This window comes from Xenopus laevis, chromosome 4S, assembly GCF_017654675.1.
Source record: "Xenopus laevis strain J_2021 chromosome 4S, Xenopus_laevis_v10.1, whole genome shotgun sequence".
Classification (NCBI taxonomy): domain Eukaryota; kingdom Metazoa; phylum Chordata; class Amphibia; order Anura; family Pipidae; genus Xenopus; species Xenopus laevis.
Genome location: NC_054378.1, coordinates 13225299 through 13250311, shown reverse-complemented (window position 1 = coordinate 13250311; position 25013 = coordinate 13225299). Strand labels below are relative to the sequence as shown.

The 25013-nt window shown below is 42.2% G+C and overlaps 1 protein-coding gene, 2 long non-coding RNA genes and 1 pseudogene across 3 annotated transcripts in view; 1 reads left to right on the top strand and 3 right to left on the bottom strand.

The window, feature by feature from the left end:
• Positions 1 to 25013, bottom strand: part of LOC121393442 (traf2 and NCK-interacting protein kinase-like) — a 52002-nt gene that overhangs the window by 5800 nt on the left and 21189 nt on the right. The window lies entirely within an intron of this gene.
• Positions 1 to 25013, top strand: LOC121393449. The gene is made up of 5 exons (XR_005961070.1): positions 1 to 62; positions 5124 to 5163; positions 12550 to 12715; positions 14388 to 14458; positions 24232 to 25013. It is a non-coding gene; the product is annotated as an uncharacterized LOC121393449 (long non-coding RNA).
• LOC121393454 lies at positions 19697 to 21592 on the bottom strand. Its single transcript, XR_005961075.1, has 3 exons — positions 21396 to 21592; positions 20822 to 20876; positions 19697 to 20202 (listed from the first exon to the last, which is right to left on the bottom strand). It is a non-coding gene; the product is annotated as an uncharacterized LOC121393454 (long non-coding RNA).
• On the bottom strand, positions 23322 to 23412 carry LOC121393468 (annotated as a pseudogene).

Below are 25013 nucleotides of genomic sequence, written 5' to 3'. Positions count from 1 at the left end.
CTACTGAAATACAGACTCTCAACATCATGATATCACAGAAAAAGGACTAGTACAGGCAGCAGGTCTGACAAGGGATGCTGGGATTTGTAGGTCAGTAAAAGTTAGAAGACCACAAGCTGCTGGTCTAACAAGGGATTCTGGGATTCGTAGTTCATTAAGAGCTAGAAGGCTGTAGGTCTGACAAGGAATGCTGGGATGTGTAGTTCAGTAACAGTTAGAAGACCACAAGCTGCTGGTCTGAAAAGGGATGCTGGGATTTGTAGTTCATTAAGAGCTAGAAGGCTGCAAGTCTGACAAGGAATGATGGGATGTGTAGTTCAGTAACAGTTAGAAGACCACAAGCTGCAGGTCTGACAAGGGATGCTGGGATTTGTACTATAGGCTACAAGTCTTACAAGGGATGCTGGGATTTGTACTATAGGCTACAAGTCTTACAAGGGATGCTGGGATTTGTACTATAGGCTACAGGTCTGACAAGGGATGCTGGGAGTTTTTCTAAAGGCTACAGGTCTGACAAGGGATGCTGGGATTTGTACAATAGGCTACAGGTCTGACAAGAAATTCTGGGATTTGTACTACAGGCTGCAGGTCTGACAAGGGATGCTGGGATTTGTACTATAGGCTAAAGGTCTGACAAGGGATTCTGGGATTTGTACTACAGGCTGCAGGTCTGACAAGGGATGCTGGGAACTGTACTATAGGCTACAGGTCTGACAAGGGATGCTGGGATTTGAAGTTCAGTAACAGTTAGAAGACCACAAGCTGCTGGTCTAGAAAGGGATGCTGGGATTTATAGTTCATTAAGAGCTCGAAGACTACAGGGTGCAGGTCTGATAAGGGATTCTGGGATTTGTAGGTCAGTAACAGCTAAAAGATCACAGGCTGCAAGTCGGTCAAGAGATGCTGGGATTTGTAGTTCAGTAACAGTTAGAAAACCACAAACTGCTGGTCTGGCAAGGGATGCTGGGATTTGTACTATAGGCTAAAGGTCTGACAAGGGATGATGGGATTTGTATTTTATTAAGTGCAATAAGACTACAGGCTGCAAGTCTGACAAGGGATGCTGGGATTTGTACTATAGGCTGCAGGTCTGACAAGGGATGCTGGGATTTGTACTATAGGCTACAGGTCTGACAAGGGATGATGGGATTTGTACTATAGGCTACAGGTCTGACAAGGGATGCTGGGATTTGAAATTCAGTAACAGAAGACCACAAGCTGCTGGTCTGGCAAGGGATGCTGGGATTTGTACTATAGGCTAAAGGGATGCTGGGATTTGTACTATAGGTTACAGGTCTGACAAGGGATGCTGGGATTTGTACTATAGGCTACAGGTCTGACCAAGGGGATGCTGGGATTTGTAGTTTATTAAGTGCAATAAGACTACAGGCTGCAGGTCTGATAAGGGATGCTGGGATTTGTAGTTCAGTAACAGTTAGAAGACCACAAGCTGCTGGTCTGATAAGGGATGCTGGGATTTGTACTATAGGCTACAGGTCTGACAAGGGATGCTGGGATTTGTACTATAGGCTACAAGTCTTACAAGGGATGCTGGGATTTGTACTATAGGCTACAGGTCTGACAAGGGATGCTGGGATTTGTACTATAGGCTACAGGTCTGACAAGGGATGCTGGGAGTTTTACTAAAGGCTACAGGTCTGACAAGGTATGCTGGGATTTGTAGTTCAGTAACAGTTAGAAAACCACAAGCTGCTGGTCTGGCAAGGGATGCTGGGATTTGTACTATAGGCTAAAGGTCTGACAAGGGATGATGGGATTTGTATTTTATTAAGTGCAATAAGACTACAGGCTGCAAGTCTGACAAGGGATGCTAGGATTTGTACTATAGTCTGCAGGTCTGACAAGGGATGCTGGGATTTGTACTATAGGCTACAGGTCTGACAAGGGATGCTGGGATTTGTAAGTCAGTAGCAGCTAAAAGACCACAGGCTGCAGGTCTGACAAGAGATGCTGGGATTTGAAATTCAGTAACAGAAGACCACAAGCTGCTGGTCTGGAAAGGAATGCTGAGATTTATAGTTCATTAAGAGCTCGAAGACTACAGGGTGCAGGTCTGATAAGGGATGCTGGGATTTGTAGGTCAGTAACAGCTAAAAGATCACAGGCTGCAAGTCAGACAAGAGATGCTGGGATTTGTAGTTCAGTAACAGAAGACCACAAGCTGCTGGTCTGGCAAGGGATGCTGGGATTTGTACTATAGGCTACAGGTCTGACCAAGGGGATGCTGGGATTTGTAGTTTATTAAGTGCAATAAGACTACAGGCTGCAGGTCTGATAAGGGATGCTTGGATTTGTAGTTCAGTAACAGTTAGAAGACCACAAGCTGCTGGTCTGACAAGGGATGCTGGGATTTGTACTATAGGCTACAGGTCTGACAAGGGATGCTGGGATTTGTACTATAGGCTACAGGTCTGACAAGGGATGCTGGGATTTGTAAGTCAGTAGCAGCTAAAAGACCACAGGCTGCAGGTCTGACAAGGGATGCTGGGATTTGAAATTCAGTAACAGAAGACCACAAGCTGCTGGTCTGGAAAGGAATGCTGAGATTTATAGTTCATTAAGAGCTTGAAGACTACAGGGTGCGGGTCTGATAAGGGATGCTGGGATTTGTAGGTCAGTAACAGTTAAAAGATCACAGGCTGCAAGTCAGACAAGAGATGCTGGGATTTGTAGTTCAGTAACAGAAGACCACAAGCTGCTGGTCTGGCAAGGGATGCTGGGATTTGTACTATAGGCTACAGGTTTGACAAGGGATTCTTGGATTAGTACTATTGGCTAAAGGTCTGACAAGGGATCCTGGGATTTGTACTATAGGTTACAGGTCTGACAAGGGATGCTGGGATTTGTACTATAGGCTACAGGTCTGACAAGGGATGCTGGGATTTGTGCTATAGGCTGCAGGTCTGACAAGGGATGCTGGGATTTGTAGTTCAGTAACAGTTAGAAGACCACAAGCTGCTGGTCTGACAAGGGATGCTAGGATTTGTGCTATAGGCTACAGGTCTGACAAGGGATGCTGGGATTTCTACTATAGGCTACATGTCTGACAAGGGATGCTGGGATTTTTACTATAGGCTACAGGTCTGACAAGGGATGCTGGGATTTCTACTATAGGCTACAGGTCTGACAAGGGATGCTGAGATTTTTACTATAGGCTACAGGTCTGACAAGGGATGCTTGGATTTCTACTATAGGCTACATGTCTGACAAGGGATGCTGAGATTTTTACTATAGGCTACAGGTCTGACAAGGGATGCTGGGATTTGTACTATAGGCTACAGGTCTGACAAGGGATGCTGGGATTTGTACTATAGGCTAAAGGTCTGACAAGGGATGCTGGGATTTATACTATAGGCTACAGGTCTGACAAGGGATGCTGGGATTTGTACTATAGGCTGCAGGTCTGACAAAGGATGCTGGGATTTGCTTGTCAGTAACAGTTAGAAGACTACAGGCTGCAGGTCTGACAAGGCATGCTGCAATTTTTACTATAGGCAACAGGTCTGACAAGGGATGCTGGGATTTGTACTATAGGCTACAGGTCTGACAAGGGATGCTGGGAGTTTTGCTACAGGCTACAGGTCTGACAAGGGATGCTGGGATTTGAAGTTCAGTAACAGTTAGAAGACCACAAGCTGCTGGTCTGGAAAGGGATGCTGGGATTTATAGTTCATTAAGAGCTCGAAGACTACAGGGTGCAGGTTTGATAAGGGATTCTGGGATTTGTAGGTCAGTAACAGCTAAAAGATCACAGGCTGCAAGTCGGTCAAGAGATGCTGGGATTTGTAGTTCAGTAATAGAAGACCACAAGCTGCTGGTCTGGCAAGGGATGCTGGGATTTGTACTATAGGCTAAAGGGATGCTGGGATTTGTACTATAGGTTACAGGTCTGACAAGGGATGCTGGGATTTGTACTATAGGCTACAGGTCTGACAAGGGATGCTGGGATTTGTAGGTCAGTAACAGCTAGAAGACTACAGGCTGCTGGTGTGACAAGGGATGCTGGGACATTCAGGACATGAGTAACAGTGACTGGGATTTGCAGCTCCAAAACTTTTTCCTTTAAAGCTTTTTAAGAAGTCAGTTTTATATACAAAGTAAGATGCAACGAGAAATATGGAAATTAATAGAATTGGAGGAGAAATACCAAGTGGCCAACTGTCAACTGTCACTCCAAACACTGGGTGACCCCTGTTATATGGGAACATGGGAGATTTCAGTCTTTTCCCCTTAATCATTTCTTAACTTTCCCTTAAAGCTTTTTTAAGAAGTAAATGTTATATACAAAGTGAGATACAGAGAGAAATATGAAGATTAATAGCATTAGAGGAGAAACCTGAACAGCAAGTGGCCGTCACTCCAGATGTTGCCATAGTGACCCCTGTTATATATTAACATAGCAGATTTCTGACATTTTATTATTTCTTAACTTGCATTTCTGACTTTTTATTTCTTAACTTGCATTTATTTTAAATATAAAGCAATTGGAATCCTAAATGTTATTTTATTCTTTCTGTATTTAGCCTGACAGGTGTGTAGTCTCCCTGCATCCCTGTTCCTTCCCCCAACTCTCCTATAATCTATTAAAATGACAAAACCAAGGCTAATATCCCAGGCGCCACCTAGTGACTCAATTTAGTAGTGATTTTCTTCATTTATATCATTATAATTCATTTATTCCCATAAATTGTCCCCCCAGTGTGTGCTGTGCATCCACTCACCTCTGATCCCAGGAATGAAAGTGAGAAATCCGTTATTTAACTGTCAGTTAGTCGTGCGGCCAAATGCCAGGATGTACTTCTGTGTATTTATCCTGAGTTGTCTGTAGTCTGCCTGTTTCCCCATTCCTCCCATAATGATATTTTCTATTAGAATATACACAAAAGCCAGGCTAATATCCCAGGCACTAGCCAGTGTCACACTCAAATAGTCATTTCCTTCATTTCTGCCATTATTTCCCTTAATGCCCCCGTGTATCAATGCTCCGCTCACCTCTGATCCCAGAAATAAAAAAGTGAGTTTACAGCCAATCACGTTATATGTTTATACCCTGATAGTGATTGGCTGCAATTTGTAGGTCAGTAACAGTAAGAAGACTACAGATCTGACAAGGGATGCTGGGATTTGTACTACAGGCTACAGGTCTGACAAGGGATGCTGGGATTTTTACTATAGGCTACAGGTATGACAAGGGATGCTGGGATTTTTACTATAGGCTACAGGTATGACAAAGGATGCTGGGATTTTTACTGCAGGCTACTGGTCTGACAAGGGATGCTGGGATTTGTAGGTCATCAACAGTTAGAAGACCACAGGCTGCAGGTCTGACAAGGGATGTGGGGATTTGCACTATAAGCTGCAGGTCTTACAAGGGATGCTGGGATTTTTACTATAGGCTACAGGTCTGACAAGGGATGCTGGGATTTGTAGGTCAGTAACAGTTAGTAGACCACAGGCTGCAGGTCTGACAAGGGATGCTGGGATTTGTAGGTCAGTAACAGTTAGAAGACTACAGGACTGACTAGGGATGCTGGGATTTGTACTACAGGCTGCAGGTCTGACAAGGAATGCTGGGATGTGTAGTTCAGTAACAGTTAGAAGACCACAAGCTGCTGGTCTGACAAGGGATGCTGGGATTTGTACTACAGGCTACAGGTCTGACAAGGGATGCTGGGATTTGTACTATAGGCTACAAGTCTTACAAGGGATGCTGGGATTTGTACTATAGGCTACAAGTCTTACAAGGGATGCTGGGATTTGTACTATAGGCTACAGGTCTGACAAGGGATGCTGGGAGTTTTTCTAAAGGCTACAGGTCTGACAAGGGATGCTGGGATTTGTACTACAGGCTACAGGTCTGACAAGGGATGCTGGGATTTGTATTACAGGCTACAGGTCTGACAAAGGATTCTGGGATTTGTACTACAGGCTACAGGTCTGGCAAGGGATGCTGGGATTTGTACTATAGGCTAAAGGTCTGACAAGGGATTCTGGGATTTGCATGTCAGTAACAGTTAGAAGACCACAGGCTGCAGGTCTGACAAGGGATGCTGGGATTTTTACTACAGGCAACAGGTCTGATAAGGGATGCAGGGATTTGTACTATAGGCTACAGGTCTGACAAGGGATGCTGGGATTTGAAGTTCAGTAACAGTTAGAAGACCACAAGCTGCTGGTCTGGAAAGGGATGCTGGGATTTATAGTTCATTAAGAGCTCGAAGACTACAGGGTGCAGGTTTGATAAGGGATGCTGGGATTAGTACTATTGGCTAAAGGTCTGACAAGGGATGCTGGGATTTGTACTATAGGTTACAGGTCTGACAAGGGATGCTGGGATTTGTACTATAGGCTACAGGTCTGACCAAGGGGATGCTGGGATTTAGAGTTCATTAAGAGCTCGAAGACTACAGGGTGCAGGTTTGATAAGGGGTGCTGGGATTTGTAGGTCAGTAACAGCTAAAAGATCACAGGCTGCAAGTCGGTCAAGAGATGCTGGGATTTGTAGTTCAGTAACAGTTAGAAAACCACAAGCTGCTGGTCTGGCAAGGGATGCTGGGATTTGTACTATAGGCTAAAGGTCTGACAAGGGATGATGGGATTTGTATTTTATTAAGTGCAATAAGCAGGTCCGGACTGAGAATTATAATAGGCCCTGGCATTTCAGGTACACAGAGGCCCAATCAGTCCCCACCAGCCCACTGAATAGTGACTTTCTATGGCACCTTATAGCAGCCCCTCTGGCATTTGCCAGAACTCACAGATTGCCAGTCCGGGCCTGGCAATAAGACTACAGGCTGCAAGTCTGACAAGGGATGCTGGGATTTGTACTATAGGCTACAGGTCTGGCAAGGGATGCTGGGATTTGAAATTCAGTAACAGAAGACCACAAGCTGCTGGTCTGGAAAGGAAAGGAATGCTGAGATTTATAGTTCATTAAGAGCTCGAAGACTACAGGGTGCAGGTCTGATAAGGGATGCTGGGATTTGTAGGTCAGTAACAACTAAAAGATCACAGGCTGCAAGTCAGACAAGAGATGCTGGGATTTGTAGTTCAGTAACAGAAGACCACAAGCTGCTGGTCTGGCAAGGGATGCTGGGATTTGTACTATAGGCTAAAGGTCTGACAAGGGATTCTGGGATTAGCACTATTGGCTAAAGGTCTGACAAGGGATGCTGGGATTTGTACTATAGGTTACAGGTCTGACAAGGGATGCTGGGATTTGTACTATAGGCTACAGGTCTGACCAAGGGGATGCTGGGATTTGTAGTTTATTAAGTGCAATAAGACTACAGGCTGCAGGTCTGATAAGGGATGCTGGGATTTGTAGTTCAGTAACAGTTAGAAGACCACAAGCTGCTGGTCTGACAAGGGATGCTGGGATTTGTACTACAGGCTACAGGTCTGACAAGGGATGCTGGGATTTGTACTATAGGCTACAAGTCTTAAAAGGGATGCTGGGATTTGTACTATAGGCTGAAGGTCTGACAAGGGATGCTGGGATTTCTACTATAGGCTACATGTCTGACAAGGGATGCTAGGATTTTTACTATAGGCTACAGGTCTAACAAGGGATGCTGGGATTTGTACTATAGGCTACAGGTCTGACAAGGGATGCTGGGATTTGTACTATAGGCTACAGGTCTGACAAGGGATGCTGGGATTTTTACTATAGGCTACAGGTCTGACAAGGGATGCTGGGATTTCTACTATAGGCTACAGGTCTGACAAGGGATGCTGGGATTTTTACTATAGGCTACAGGTCTGACAAGGGATGCTGGGATTTGTACTATAGGCTACATGTCTGACAAGGGATGCTGGGATTTTTACTATAGGCTACAGGTCTGACAAGGGATGCTGGGATTTGTACTATAGGCTACAGGTCTGACCAGGGATGCTGGGATTTCTACTATAGGCTACATGTCTGACAAGGGATGCTGGGATTTGTACTATAGGCTATAGGTCTGACAAGGGATGCTGGGAGTTTTGCTACAGGCTACAGGTCTGACAAGGGATGCTGGGATTTAAAGTTCAGTAACAGTTAGACGACCACAAGCTGCTGGTCTGGAAAGGGATGCTGGGATTTATAGTTCATTAAGAGCTCGAAGACTACAGGGTGCAGGTTTGATAAGGGATGCTGGGATTTGTAGGTCAGTAACAGCTAAAAGATCACAGGCTGCAAGTCGGTCAAGAGACGCTGGGATTTGTAGTTCAGTAACAGTTAGAAAACCACAAGCTGCTGGTCTGGCAAGGGATGCTGGGATTTGTACTATAGGCTAAAGGTCTTACAAGAGGTGCTGGGATTTGTACTATAGGCTACAGGTCTGACAAGGGATGATGGGATTTGTATTTTATTAAGTGCAATAAGACTACAGGCTGCAAGTCTGACAAGGGATTCTAGGATTTGTACGATAGGCTTCAGGTCTGACAAGGGATTCTGGGATTTGTACTATAGGCTACAGGTCTGACAAGGGATGCTGGAATTTGTAGTTTATTAAGTGCAATAAGACCACAGGCTGCTGGTCTGACAAGGGATGCTGGGATTTGTAGTTCATCAAGAACTAGAAGGCTGCAAGTCTGACAAGGAAAGCTGGGATGTGTAGTTCAGTAACAGTTAGAAGACTACAGGCTGCAGGTCTGACAAGGGATGCTGGGATTTGTACTATAGGCTACAGGTCTGACAAGGGATGCTGGGATTTGTACTATAGGCTGCAGGTCTGACAAGGGATGCTGGGATTTATAGTTCATTAAGAGCTAGAAGACTACAGGATGTAGGTCTAGCAAGGGATGCTGGGATTTGTAGGTCAGTAACAGTTAGAAGACCACAAGCTGCTGGTCTGACAAGGGATGCTGGGATTTGTACTACAGGCTACAGGTCTGACAAGGGATGCTGGGATTTGTACTATAGGCTACAGGTCTAACAACGGATGCTGGGAGTTTTACTACAGGCTACAGGTCTGACAAGGGATGCTGGGATTTGTACGATAGGCTACAGGTCTGACAAGGGATTCTGGGATTTGTACTATAATCTACAGGTCTGACAAGGGATGCTGGGATTTGTAGTTTATTAAGTGCAATAAGACTACAGGCTACAGGTCTGACAAGGGATGCTGGGATTTGTAGTTTATTAAGTGCAATAAGACCACAAGCTGCTGGTCTGACAAGGGATGCTGGGATTTATAGTTCATTAAGAGCTAGAAGACTACAGGATGTAGGTCTAGCAAGGGATGCTGGGATTTGTAGGTCAGTAACAGGTAGAAGACTACATGCTGCAGGTGTGACAAGGGATGCTGGGACATTCAGGACATGAGCAACAGTGACTGGGATTTGCAGCTCCAAAACTTTTTCCTTTAAAGCTTTTTAAGAAGTCAGTTTTATATACAAAGTAAGATGCAACGAGAAATATGGAAATTAATAGTATTGGAGGAGAAATACCAAGTGGCCAACTGTCAACTGTCACTCCAAACACTGGGTGACCCCTGTTATATGGGAACATGGGAGATTTCAGACTTTTCCCCTAAATAATTGCTTAACTATTACTGAAAAGCTTTTTCAGAAGTAAATGTTATGTACAAAGTGAGATACAGAGAAATATAAATATTATTAGAATTAGAGGAGAAACCTGAACAGCAAGTGGCCAACTGTCAACTGTCACTGCAAACACTGGGTGACCCCTGTTATATGGGAACATGGGGGATTTCAGACTTTTCCCCTTAATCATTTCTTAACTTTCCCTTAAAGCTTTTTTAAGAAGTAAATGTTATATACAAAGTGAGATACAGAGAGAAATATGAAGATTAATAGCATTAGAGGAGAAACCTGAACAGCAAGTGGCCGTCACTCCAGATGTTGCCATAGTGACCCCTGTTATATATTAACATAGGAGATTTCTGACATTTTATTATTTCTTAACTTGCATTTCTGACTTTTTATTATTTCTTAACTTGCATTTATTTTAAATATAAAGCAATTGGAATCCCAAATGTTATTTTATTCTTTCTGTATTTAGCCTGACAGGTGTGTAGTCTCCCTGCATCCCTGTTCCTTCCCCCAACCCCAACTCTCCTATAATCTATTAAAATGACAAAACCAAGGCTAATATCCCAGGCGCCACCTAGTGACTCAATTTAGTAGTGATTTTCTTCATTTATATCATTATAATTCATTTATTCCCATAAATTGTCCCCCCAGTGTGTGCTGTGCATCCACTCACCTCTGATCCCAGGAATGAAAGTGAGAAATCCGTTATTTAACTGTCAGTTAGTCGTGCGGCCAAATGCCAGGATGTACTTCTGTGTATTTATCCTGAGTTGTCTGTAGTCTGCCTGTTTCCCCATTCCTCCCATAATGATATTTTCTATTAGAATATACACAAAAGCCAGGCTAATATCCCAGGCACTAGCCAGTGTCACACTCAAATAGTCATTTCCTTCATTTCTGCCATTATTTCCCTTAATGCCCCCGTGTATCAATGCTCCACTCTGACAAGATCTGACAAGATCTGACAAGATCTGACAAGGGATGCTGGGATATCTAGGTCAGTAACAGTTAGAAAACCACAAGCTGCAGGTCTGACAAAGGATGCTGCAGTTCATTAAGAGCTAGAAGACTACAGGCTGCAGGTCTGACAAGGGATGCTGGGATTTGTACTATAGGCTACAGGTCTGACAAGGGATGCTGGGATTTGTACTAGAGGCTACAGGTCTGACAAGGGATGCTGGGATTTGTACCATAGGCTACAAGTCTAACAAGGGATGCTGGGATTTGTATGTCAGTAACAGTTAGTAGACCACAGGCTGCAGGTCTGACAAGGGATGCTGGGATTTGTACTACAGGCTACAGGTCTGACAAGGGATGCTGGGATTTTTACTACAGGCTACAGGTCTGACAGAGGATGCTGGGAGTTTTACTATAGGCTGCTGGTCTGACAAGGGATGCTGGGATTTGTAGATCAGTAACAGTTAGAAGACCACAGGCTACAGGTCTGACAAGGGATGCTGGGATTTGTACTAGAGGCTACAGGTCTGACAAGGGATGCTGGGATTTGTACCATAGGCTACAGGTCTGACAAGGGATGCTGGGATTTGTACTATAGGCTACAGGTCTGACAAGGGATGCTGGGAGTTTTACTACAGGCAACACAGAAATTTGCCAAACACAAAAGGCTAGTGTAGCGGGGTTAACCCCTGCACGTTTATTTAGTCAAGTGATGTAACGTTTCGGGGGCGTGCCCCTTCCTCAGACATGCAGATGCACTCACAATTAGTGTTTAAAAACCCATAGTGATTGGCATAATTAATACAATGAACCAGTATTTAAGTGAAAATACTTAGATTAACAAATACATTGTGAACAGTATTTTTTTAAAAAAATACATAGTGAACAACCTCGTAAGAACTGGAATCGGTCAAAAGGAACAGTTACACTAGAAAATGAAATTGTTTTAAAGGAATGAGTGTAATGTACTGTTGCCCTGCACTGGTAAAACTGGTGCGTTTGCTTTAGAAACACTACTTTAGTTTATATAAACAAGCTGCTGTGTAGCCATGGGGGCAGCCATTCAAGCACAGGATACACAGTAGATAACAGATAAGTACTACTATAGTTTATATAAACAAGCTGCTGTGTAGCCATGGGGGCAGCCATTCAAGCACAGGATACACAGTAGATAACAGATAAGTACTACTATAGTTTATATAACCAAGCTGCTGTGTAGCCATGGGGGCAGCCATTCAAGCACAGGATACACAGAAGATAACAGATAAGTACTACTTTAGTTTATATAAACAAGCTGCTGTGTAGCCATGGGGGCAGCCATTCAAGCACAGGATACACAGTAGATAACAGATAAGTACTACTATAGTTTATATAACCAAGCTGCTGTGTAGCCATGGGGGCAGCCATTCAAGCACAGGATACACCGTAGATAACAGATAAGTACTACTATAGTTTATATAACCAAGCTGCTGTGTAGCCATGGGGGCAGCCATTCAAGCACAGGATACACAGTAGATAACAGATAAGTACTACTATAGTTTATATAAAGAAACTGCTGTGTAGCCATGGCTATTCAGAGCTGAAAAAGGAGAAAAGGCACAGGATACACAGCAGATAACAGATAAGCTCTGTAGTATACAAAAGGATTATCAGAATTTATCTGTTATCTACTGTGTATCCTGTGCTTGAATGGCTGCCCCCATGGCTACACAGCAGCTTGTTTATTTAAACTATTGTAGTACTTATCTGTTATATACTGTGTATCCTGTGCTTGAATGGCTGCCCCCATGGCTATACCTATATAATGTACCTGTACAGGGCAACAGTTCATTATATTGTCATTCATTAAAAACACTTTCATTTTTTGGTGTTACTTTTCCTTTAAATCCCATTAGCGCACTTTAAAAGTCACAGTTGTGTTGGGGGGATTATTGTAACACTGTCTTTTTCTGTAGGCTATATTATTATTATATTTTTAAATAGTTTACCTTATCATTAGTGATATAGTTTACCAGTTTCCTGTCCATCTTTTAGGATGATGATAAAAGCTTTAGACGGGCGCCGTCATGGAGAAAGAAATTTCGACCAAAGGATGTTCGAGGTTTAAGCGCTGGCTCTGCAGAGACTCTCCCTGCCAACTTCAGAGTCAACTCCTCAATGTCTTCACCTTATATGCAGCCAAAGAAAATGCAGATGGACGGTAAGTCCCAAGTCTCCCTGGCACAACCCTTATGCGTGTCCTGGTGCATGCGGTTATGAATAGCCGTGTGGATGATTTGCCTGCTCGAACTAAATATGTCTGTTGACCTGGTGTCCAGACTGTGTGTGTTTAACCTCTTTTTTTTAAGACAATATTTAATGCATGTGAGCAGAAAGTGATGATTGGAAAACAGAGGCATTTGAACAGGTGGTTTAGCTTGGTCTTAGATCTCTGATCCTCATATAATAAACACAAACTAGATGGACCTGAGCAATCTCTCAAGTCAAGTTTTGGCATTTCATCGCAGTTGGTAGTTTATTTTGTACGTTTCTTTGTTTCTTGAAGAACCAGTATCATTTCTATGTTCAGATCAGCTATAATGTACATATAATATTATACACATTACCATGAATGATAACTAACATTTCCTATAGAGGACACCTTGCTGTGTATGCATAGATCCTGTTATTTAAAGGAGAACTAAAGGTTAACTAAAAAATAAAAAAGTAGGCAGAAATGCTGCACATTATGTTTTGGGCTTCTGTACCAGTCCTTAAGCAGGGACGATCTCTGCCCCCAAAGATGCCCCTGTAGCTCCCCATCTTTTTTTCTGCTGATTCACTGCACATGCTCTGTGCTGCTGGCACTTACTGAGCTTAGTAGGGATGCACCAAATCCTTTGTGAAAGATTCGGAAGAATACCAAACCAAATCTGAACCCTAATTTGCATATGTAAATCTGCAAGGGAAAAAGAAAGGCGCAAAGGATGTGCGCGGTACAAACATTTTTTCCTTCCTTGTTTTGTGACGAAAATCTCATGATTTTAAGGATTCAGTTCAGCCAGGCACAAGGATTCGGCTGAATCCGAATCCTGATGAAAATGGCAGAATCCTGCCTGAATACCGAATCCTGTATTTGGTACAGCCCTAGTGCTTAGGGAACCACTCACAATACACAGTATGGATACAATGCAAAGGTCACAATAAAAGGCTGTTTAGTAAATAATTCAGATTATTATAGCTCAGAAAGAATCACTATTATGCTTAGAATTCGCCCTGTAGCAGCAGTTTGTATGACAGGGAAAACCGTATTGTCAGTTTGATCATTTGTTGCAATGGCCCCTAAGCTTCGCTTCTCAATTGCAGCCCAGAGCACACTGAGCATGTGCGGTGCCACTGACACTTCTAACAATATTTAAGATGGGGAGATGCTGTGACAACTTTGAAGGCCTGGATCATTAGTACTAGAGGGATGCTGAGCCTTTAATCTGGTGCAATAACTTCAATGTATAAAATTTAATTTTTGACCATATTTTTAGGGCTTGGTTCTCCTATAAATTACTGTATACTTCAATGTAGTGCATGGTAGGACAGTTAAACCTTATAAAATCAAGTCCCTGCTCTCTGCCTTAAAAGAACAGTAACACAAAAAAATGGAAGTGTTTTAAATTAATGAAAATATAATGCAGTGTTGCCCTGCACTGGTAAAACGGATGTGTTTGCTTCAGAAACACTACTATTGTTTATATATCTTCTATATTAAGAAAGCCTTAGACTCCCATTCAGCAGCAGTGCTGCCCACTCTTGTGTGTTTAATAGCTTGGAATTGTGCAGCCAATAACCGATGACTAATTGCATGCCGTGTTCTGCATGTCTCCTGTGGTTGTTGATAGGCAATGGGTCTGGAATACAAAGACTGGATTCCGCCACGGTTAGGACATATTCCTGCTAACGATGTCTATTGGTAAGTGACCGCTTCTGCTGCCCTGTCTCTGTACAGTCTAATCACATGCTGAATCATTCATGGCACCAAACTTCTTCTCTGTAGCTGAAATCCATTGAGGAAAGCTTGTTTTCTCCAATTCAACTTCATTTTTTTTAATGGAAACCTGTATCGAAAACTGTGCTGTGCATAATGAAACCATAAAACCATATCCAGTTATAAGCGACTTTCCCAATTCCAACTTTAAAGAGGTTTTTAGTTATTTGAAAATGTAATGGCTATTGAAAGCAGCATTTGTCTGATTTGTCTCCCACTGAGTATAATGTGCCAGGACCCACTGTCTCCAACTGAGTATAATGTGCCAGAACCCACTGTCTCCCGCTGAGTATAATGTGCCAGGACCCACTGTCACCCACTGTCTCCCATTGAGTATAATGTGCCAGGACCCACTGTCTCCCACTGAGTATAATGTGCCAGGACCCACTGTCACCCACTGAGTATAATGTGCCAGGACCCACTGTCACCCACTGAGTATAATGTGCCAGGACCCACTGTCTCCCGCTGAGAATATTGTGCCAGGACCCACTGTCTCCCACTGAGTATTATGTGCCAGGACCCACTGTCTCCCACTGAGTATAATGTGCCAGGACCCACTGTCTCCCACTGAGTATAATGTGCCAGGACCCACTGTCTCCCACTGAGTATAATGTGCCAGGACCCAATGAGTATTATGTACCAGGACCCACTGTCTCCCACTGAGTATAATATGCCAGGACCCACTGTCTCCCACTGAGTAAAATGTGCCAGGACCCACTGTCACCCACTGAGTATTATGTGCCAGGACCCACTGTCTCCCACTGAGTATAATGTGCCAGGACCCACTGTCTCCCACTGAGCATAATGTGCCAGGACCCACTGTCTCCCACTGAGTATAATGTGCCAGGGCCAACTGTCACCCACTGAGTATAATGTGCCAGGACCCACTGTCTCCCACTGAGTATAATGTGCCAGGGCCGACTGTCACCCACTGAGTATAATGTGCCAGGACCCACTGTCACCCACTGAGTATAATGTGCCAGGACCCACTGTCTCCCGCTGAGAATATTGTGCCAGGACCCACTGTCTCCCACTGAGTATAATGTGCCAGGACCCACTGTCTCCCACTGAGTATAATGTGCCAGGACCCACTGTCTCCCACTGAGTATAATGTGCCAGGACCCACTGTCTCCCACTGAGTATAATGTGCCAGGGCCGACTGTCACCCACTGAGTATAATGTGCCAGGACCCACTGTCTCCCACTGAGTATAATGTGCCAGGGCCGACTGTCACCCACTGAGTATAATGTGCCAGGACCCACTGTCACCCACTGAGTATAATGTGCCAGGACCCACTGTCTCCCACTGAGTATAATGTGCCAGGACCCACTGTCACCCACTGAGTATTATGTGCCAGGACCCACTGTCTCCCACTGAGTATAATGTGCCAGGACCCACTGTCTCCCACTGAGCATAATGTGCCAGGACGCACTGTCTCCCACTGAGTATAATGTGCCAGGGCCGACTGTCACCCACTGTGTATAATGTGCTAGGACCCACTGTCTCCCACGGAGTATAATGTGCCAGGACCCACTGTCTCCCACGGAGTATAATGTTCCAGGACCACTGTCTCCAATACACAATAATATTTTGAAAAAAACCTTACTGTTTAACCTGGCGTGCCTGCTGTATTAGCCCACCCCTCTGGTGGGGTAAAAGAAATTCAGGGTGACCGGTTCCCTTTAAGTTAGTCAGTATATGGTCAAATTTAGCCTCTCCAAACAAAAAAATCACCCTCCGCCTATGGAATCAGTCTTTCCAAAATGATAATTTGTAAATCATCTAGATGAACATTTTGAATTCTTGTTGAACAAGGAATTACTGTATACTGCCCTTTAAGAGATTTGGGTTGCTCTTTTTACTGGAGCCTGTGGGGATCCCTTGGTAGACTTTGGAATAGTGGGAGCTGCACTCACCCATATCAGTGTAATAAACCATTAATTATTTGTGCATAAATCTACCCCTCCTCTTTAAACAAAATATGAAATATAAAAAATAGACTGCATTCATTATTATTAATTGTAATATTATTTTTATTTACATATAATACACATTGTTCAACTTTTATGACTATATTTAACAAAGGTTTGTCCTCTTCCATGTTTGCTCATTCCTGATGTTCCATGCTCATGCCTCCCATTCTATGTTCACTCCATTGCCCTGTGGTCCATATCTGCTCCATGCTGCTGTGGTCCGTCTCGCTCTCCTTTGGCTTATCCTATTCTCACTTTTCCCTAGGATTGGTCTAGCCTGTTCTATGCTTGTGTCTCCCCTTCTATGTCCCCCCTCTGATCCTTCCTCTTCCATGTCTGGTCTGTCCATATGCACGGTTTCTGTATTATTCTGCTGTTCCCTTGATATTTGGTTTAATAGTTTGACTTGTGTAGTGAATTTAACATTTTGGGGGGGGTGTGATCCCAGCCTTTGTCAGGAATTCCTGACAGAAAATACAACTTGACTACATAAGTCAAACTTAGTAAAATAGTAATATACTAAGTTAGGTTAAAAAAATACATTTTAAAATCTTAACATACAGCCTGCCTACTGCTAGTTGATCCAGAAGAAGGCAAAAACCCCATCTGAAGCCTCTCCAATTTGCCTCAGAGGGGGAAAAATTCCTTCCTGACTCCAAGATGGCAATCGGACTAGTCCCTGGATCAATTTTTTGCATGAAATAAAGGGCAAGGAGCCTAAATGATATATGTGCCTGCCATTCCTATCCTTTCATGTTTCTACTGATGTTAAACCAAATATCCAGGGGGGAAAACAAAGGTGCAGTCTTCCTTCACCTGAATGAAATGTGCCTCCTACCTCCTCTTTTGTTTACATCTCAATGTAGAATTTTTTTTACAAAAAATGAAGATGCAGTATTCCATCTTCTGAATGAAATGTGCCTGCTTCCACCTCTTTCATTTATATCCCAATCCCGAAAAACATTTGCAAGAAATGAAGATGCAGTGGTCCATCTTCTGAATGAAATATGCGTCCTTCCTCCTCTTTCACTTATATCCCAATCCCGAAAAACATTTGCAAGAAATGAAGATGCTGTATTCCATCTTCTGAATGAAATGTGCCTCCTTCCTCCTCTTTTGCTTATATCCCAATCCCGAAAAACATTCGCAAGAAATGAAGATGCAGTGGTCCATCTTCTGAATCAAATATGCCTCCTTCCTCCTCTTTTGCTTATATCCTAATCCCGAAAAACATTCGCAAGAAATGAAGATGCAGTGGTCCATCTTCTGAATGAAATGTGCCTCCTTCCTCCTCTTTGGCTTATATCCTAATCCCGAAAAACATTCGCAAGAAATGAAGATGCAGTGGTCCATCTTCTGAATGAAATGTGCCTCCTTCCTCCTCTTTTGCTTATATCCCAATCCCGAAAAACATTCGCAAGAAATGAAGATGCAGTGGTCCATCTTCTGATTGAAATGAGCCTCCTTCCTCCTCTTTTGCTTATATCCTAATCCCGAAAAACATTCGCAAGAAATGAAGATGCAGTGGTCCATCTTCTGATTGAAATGAGCCTCCTTCCTCCTCTTTTGCTTATATCCTAATCCCGAAAAACATTCGCAAGAAATGAAGATGCTGTATTCCATCTTCTGAATGAAATATGCCTCCTTCCTCCTCTTTTGCTTATATCCCAATCCCTAAAAACATTTGCAAGAAATGAAGATGCAGTGGTCCATCTTCTGAATGAAATGTGCCTCCTTCCTCCTCTTTTGTTTACATCTCAATGTAGAAAAACATTGTACAAATAACGAAGATGCAGTGGTCCATCTTCTGAATTAAATATGCCTCTTTCCTCCTCTTTTGTTTACATCTCAATGTAGAAAAACATTTTACAAAGAAATGAAGCTGCAGTCTTATATCTTCTTAATTTTGTAGCAAATAAGATGTGCCTACTTCCTCCTCTTTTGTTAGTTGTCCAAAGTCCATATAAAAACATTTAAAAAATTATTAAAGCTATGTAAAGCTAAAGATTTGTGCTTCTATAGAAGCCTCACCTCCTTGCATAAAAAAAAGTACCAGTAACAATAATAAGAATAAAATAACTAAGCCAATAAAGCCACTAGCTTTTTCTCCAGTATTTTCTTCTAATACTGGGGCTTCTTCGCTGGACTGAAGTGGCGCATGTGGAGCCTCCACAGAATCACCCATATCATCAATGGTGGTCTGTTTCTTCTCCGTGTCGGTTGAGCCGACTTCCTTTTGTGGAGACAACTCCTGAACAACAGACAGTTCTGGGGCTCCTTCACTAGAATGAATTGTGTCCTCCTTAGGTGCAGTTGAGGTTTCAACATGTTGAGCCTTCTCAGATGCACCTATATCAATATGGCAAATGGTGTCCTCTTTCTTCTCAATGTCCGTTGCGCCGACTTCCTCTTGTTGAGTTACTGACGGTTCTGGGGCTCCCTCACTGGACTGAAGTGGGTCCTCCTTAATTATAGCTGAGGCTTCAACTTCCTTCTCAGTTTCACCTATGTCAGTATGACATATGGTGTCCTGTATTTTCTCGATGTCGGTTGAGCCGACATCTTGTGGTGAAAATGCCTCCACAAATTCTTCACTGGCTGGTTCATCCTCCTTAAGTGTAGTTGAGGCTTCAACTACCTTCTCAGATTCACCTATATCAGTATGACATATGGTGTCCTGTTTCTTCTCGATGACGGTTGAGCCGACATCTTGTGGTGAAAATGCCTCCACGACTTCTTCACTGGCTGGTTCATCCACCTGAACTTCTGCAGCAGCTTCTTCAGCATTTTCTGCTGTTTTTTCCATTTTTGTATCCAGTGACACAATATCATCACTGGGCATTTCTTCTACAGCAGCATTAGAAATGTCTACTGCTGTTTTTAAGGCTAGATCTACATCTTCAGCATTCTCTGCTGTTTCTTCTATTTTTGTGTCCAGTGACACAACAACATCACTGGGCACTTCTTCTTTTGTCTCAGATATTTTCTTTACAGATTGTATTACAGTTTTATCTGCAAAGGAAATAAAATAAAATTTAGGAATGTATTTTTCTATGTTTGATTATGCCTGATTTGGTAATAATCCTTATGTCTATACTAACAAAACCTTAATCTATCCATGTCCTTTACTACCTTTACAGATAAAATGCCCATAGCATTACCCATAGCATACCTTGCCAATCTCTAGCTGCATTCAGTCTTCTGACTAGGTCCTTTATTTCTGCTATGGCTTGCATTTCATCCTGTATATCTGTTATGAAGGGATGGTTTTGGAGCAGAAATTTAGCCGTTGGTCTGTCTTTGGGATCCTTGGTTAGACAGAACTCAATAAATGAATTAAAAGCTTTAGACCTGGAAAAAAATAAAAGCGTGTTGATTTAGAGATAATATAAGATGCTCCTTATAACTTTAAGAGCAGAATGTCTGGTTTTCAAAGTGGAAATTAGGCTCTGCTAGAGCACTCTCTGCACTAGGGAAGAGAACCCTCCTGGACCCCCTCTGGTGCTAAAAAGGTGAATGGGGAAAGGCAGGGCGGAGCCTCCCCAGGGTTGCAATGGGGTCAGGATCACTCCTTCAGATTATGACTAAAGTCAAATGGGATGTGGTTATCTTACCATCTGTATGGTCGACTCAGAGTTGGAGGATCTCCAAAAACAACTTGTTCTCCAACTGCTTCTCGTTGTAAATGGAGTAGTGCTAACGGGAATAAATAAATACAAGTCAGATTCCAGATGTTCCAAATAAGTCTAGGTCATTCTTTTAAAAATATTTACTGCCTGCCCAGCAAACCTTACAATCTACAATCTGATGAATCATACACTAGTGATTTTTAACCTGGGGTCCGTTAAGTCATTGTTAAAAAATAATTCCCAGGGTTCCCACTAAATGCTACAGAGCTAGCAAACTATTATATCTTTATTTCATTATTAATCATGGTTGGTAATAGCACTATTTCAGGTCTGGACTAAGAATCAAAATAGGCCCTGGCATTTCAGGTACACAGAGGCCCACTCAGCCCACACAGTGCCTAAAAACAGCCCCCCACCAGCCAACTAAATATTGACTTTCTATGGCACCTTATAGCAGTCCCTCTGGCATTTGCCAGAACCCACAGATTGCCAGTCCGGGCCTGCACTAATTTGTTCCTAAACTTCATGTTGCATTCTTACTTCGTCAGAGTTGGGGAGAGCTAGGCTTATGTGCAACATTACTTCTTTCATTCAACACATTACAAATACAACTAATATCTAATTGTGTTTGGTGAAAGCCCCAAACAAGTCTAACACAATACAAAAAAATACTTGGAAATACTCACGACATCTTGCTTGGGCCATCTCAATGGCAGTAATTCCCAAAGCCCATATGTCGCACTGAAAATGAAAAGAAAGGCAATTATTTCAATGAATCTACTTTGATTTACATTTGTAAAATTGTACTTTGATTTAATAGTTACATATTATTATAGGTTTTAAATCACACCTCTGTTAATTATTAAGTATGATTGAGGGGAAAAGACAACAAATTATCAGCACTGCTGACACTTTCATGTATTGATGTAAAAATCAAAGTAATAGTTTCAAGAAGAAATTGCTAGTTAGGACTTGTTTGACGTAAGTAAACCATAGAAATATCTCTTTTTAGCTTCAAACTGCTGTGTATATAATAAAACACAATATATATATATATATATATATATATATATATATATATATATATATATACACACATGCATACATGATACGGACAGCTGATACAATTGTGTGTGTTTTATTTATTCTTAGGCCTAAGGGGACAGTGGTGGTCAAACACTAATGTTATTTAATCAGAAAGGTGTAAAGCATACAGAAGTTGACCGCATTTAAAAATACTTGGTTAAGGTGAAGTCTTACCTTGAAATTATGTGAGCTGCATGTCCACACTTCAGGCGCTATGTAGTGTGGCGTTCCCTGCAGTTCTTTACAAGCCCGAAATCTTTTCACTTTTCTCGCAAGCCCAAAATCAACTGAAAATCATCAACAAAAATGTAATCAAAAAATGAACGGTAAAGTAATTATACTGATCTCAAAGTGAAAAATAGAAAACAATTTATAAATTTAAATTATAAATGCTGTTTTGCAAGAGCTGTATATATATATATATGTACATGTTGACTGCATGTCCTTGAGGATATTTCTTGGGACAGGGATCAGAAGAGTCAGGACAAAATAAAACTATTTGGTCAATATAGACACTGGGTTGTTGAAATTCTCCCTAAGCAGAATATAGTGTATTTTTTGGCAGATATCAAGATCTTCACTGGGGGGGGGGGGGGGTAATTGGTACAGTTTTTAATACATTTTTCCAATTTAAATGCCTAAATATTTTAAGCAAGACTGAAATGGTCTTATGAAAATACATAGGAGCATGTCAGTATTAGTAAAAAGTTGTGGCATGAAAATCAGAGCCTGCACACCAAAGCTGTTCAAAAACAGGAGCCCCTATGGTTTATTATATCAAGAAGAATACACAATGTTTTGGGCGCTTTACACTGGGTTGTGGTGGCATGATTCTTCTATAGGCTGATTATAAATTAAAATAGTACTGTAACCTATGGAAGGATTTCAGCTTGACTGACACAATTGCAAAGGAGTCTTTAGTTATGTTTGAGTGGAAATCGACCTGCTGAAATATGCATTAGCCTCCTCTTTTGCCTGCACTTGGAACACTTGTGTTGGGTCAGACAAACTCAGTTGATTTTGCACATGAATACATATCCCTGAAAACTTCCACGTTTGCCTGTACCCGAGCCTACAAAACGGTTCCGGGTGGCAGCAGGAGAGGAGGCATTAGTCTATGAGCACGTTACACATGTTTAATCACAGTTTTGAAAGAAAAGACTGTAGTGGAATATACTGTATTCTATTTTCTATCTGTCTATAATATCCTCTATTGCACTATTAAATAGTAACCCCAACCTTGACAGTCTACCCTCATAATTGAAATCTTCCATCCCCTTTATCAGTTTAGTTGCACTTCTCTGCACTCTCTCCAGCTCTTTAACATCCATCTGAAAGGATCTCTAAAATGACTCTAAATAGCCCCCAGAATAATAGAAGCTTCCTCCCTGCATTCTCTCCCCTGTAGATTTTGTATCACAAGCAGCTCTTCTTTTCACTCACACTGTGAAGTCCTCAAAGAGGCGTCTACTACACATTTTTTCTATGTTCCATGTTCTAGAATGTTTTTTGTAATTATTCACCCTTTCCTTTTTCCATGTTGTCCCTGACCCTGGCAGTCAAAACTACTGTTGTTTTATTGTTTTTTTAGTATTTTATTAATCCTTCCACTCCGGACCTCTACTATTCATTTTTCAATCTTTTATTTAATCAGTAGCCCGATTTGGCCGGATGAGCAATTCCAGTAACGTGTGGGGTTTCCCACGTTTCCCGCGTTTTTTTATTGAAACCTCAGTCATTATCTATTGCTCACACCCCCTTCCCAAATCCAGTGACTCACCAAAATATCACATTATTGCCGAAAAGTGAAACCTCGCGGCGGATACAGTGCTGTACTGACATTGCGCTGAGCTCTGCTCACCAAAGGCAAAGAACTGGGAAAGCCACACCCCAAACGCGCCTGTAATTACAGTTAACGTGTGAAAGTGACATTGCTTTAGCAATTTGTCAGGAATCTTTGTAAAAGGTGGGACTGAGTAGCACTAAACTACTAGACACATATAATGTGGGACTAGTTTTTTTAGGGCACCCCAGGTATGCAAGGCCTGGGACGCATAGCTCGAGCTCCAAATTACAAGCCAGCCCTTTGGCCAGAGGATCAAGTGTTTCCCCTTTCTATCTGATGGGACCTCCACCCCATCTGACAAATCAGGTACTACACTTGATCTTAGCCAAAAGGCCGAGAAGCGATCTTTGTAAAAGGTGGGACTGAGTAGCACTAAACTACTAGACACATATAATGTGGGACTAGTGTTCTCCCTCAATCTAATGAGCCAATCCCAAATGAGAATAGTCCCACTACCCTAAGAGGAACCAATACCGAAGCTCCTGTAAGACCCCACGTGGTCACGCACAAGCGAATCAATCATATTCATTGGGGATTTCAGCCCACGTGGTCCCTACCATGATTTAACGGAATAATCCAGATAAGAGGAAAACTGGGGTAAACAAATCAGCTAAAAATGAAAAGTCCTGCTGTAAATCTCAGCTGTTAAACCCATTTCCTACATGTTCATTAACAACCCAATCACCATCCCCGTTTGGCCTCCTCCTTCTCTTTCTGGAACTTGTAGTTTTGAGTGCTCAGTAGCTGGGACGCTTATATGAGGAAAAACTACAAATCCCAGAATCCTCGGGTATGAAATAAACTGTTCCTAAATAGAATTATGGTTTATGAGTAATGAGTAGAGTCGTTGGCTGCTGTGGGTGGGTCGGGGGATGAAGAGCAAATACTGACAACAGCTTATATTTGCATATTAGAGTCTCTGTTATAGTCACAGTATGGCCTCCCTCAGTGAAAGAACCCATTTGAGAAAGTAAGGGATTTTTTTAAAACCTGCAGTTTTTTCAAAAAACTATATATGTAGTTTGATTAAACGTGTTTGGCTTGTACTGGTCAGATTGTTAATATGTGTTTCATTTTGGCTGTGATAGGTGCCCTTTAAGCGGGTGCACCCCATTACCTCTACACCATCACACCTTCTCTAACGGATCTCCCCTTTCCTTGCAGTTTACCCACACTTCTTCTACCGATGATTATGCAACGTTGGAACGTGACGTGATTTTACATTTCCAGACCCGGGAGAGATCTCACTACAAAAAAAAAAAAAAAAATCAAACGAACTGTTCAGACACTTTGAGATATTTTAATACAGAGTTTTTAATTACCGATTAAAATTCTAGTTAGGGTAAAGATTTTAGAGTCTACTGTTTGTTATATTTCTGTAACTTCATTTTTCCATGTACCATTTGACTCCCCTGTATCCGTGATCCACTGTCTCATATGTGGGTTTTGTTTTTTTGTTTTGTTTTTTTTAAAGAAAAATTCTTAACCCTTCCCCCTTTCGAACGTACTATATCTCCACCTCGCCGATTCCCTGCCGGTCATCACATTACTTTGTAAATGATTCTAGTGTTGTAATTTTTGGATTTAATATTGAACCCAAGCAACATTAATTATATTTGTACAGTCTTATTAGACAGAGAAATGTTATATTGTAATTGTAAAGGTATTACCTGGTACACAGATCCCCAGCTTTTTAACTCCAGTCTAAGGATTCATTTATATGAGGCGGAAGCCAGACAATCGCTTCTTTTAAGGCTCATTAGGTTTATGGCACACGGAGCTGCTTTTGTCGGCTGTAGTCCGGGGCTTTTATATGCTGAAGCAAGGTCACCACTAGGGGGCGCTATAAACAGCGTTTGCTATGGCAAGTCTTAAAGGAGACATATCTAAAAAAAACAAGAATGTACCGGTGCATTTGACTCTTTTAGATCTAGAAGGAATGTACT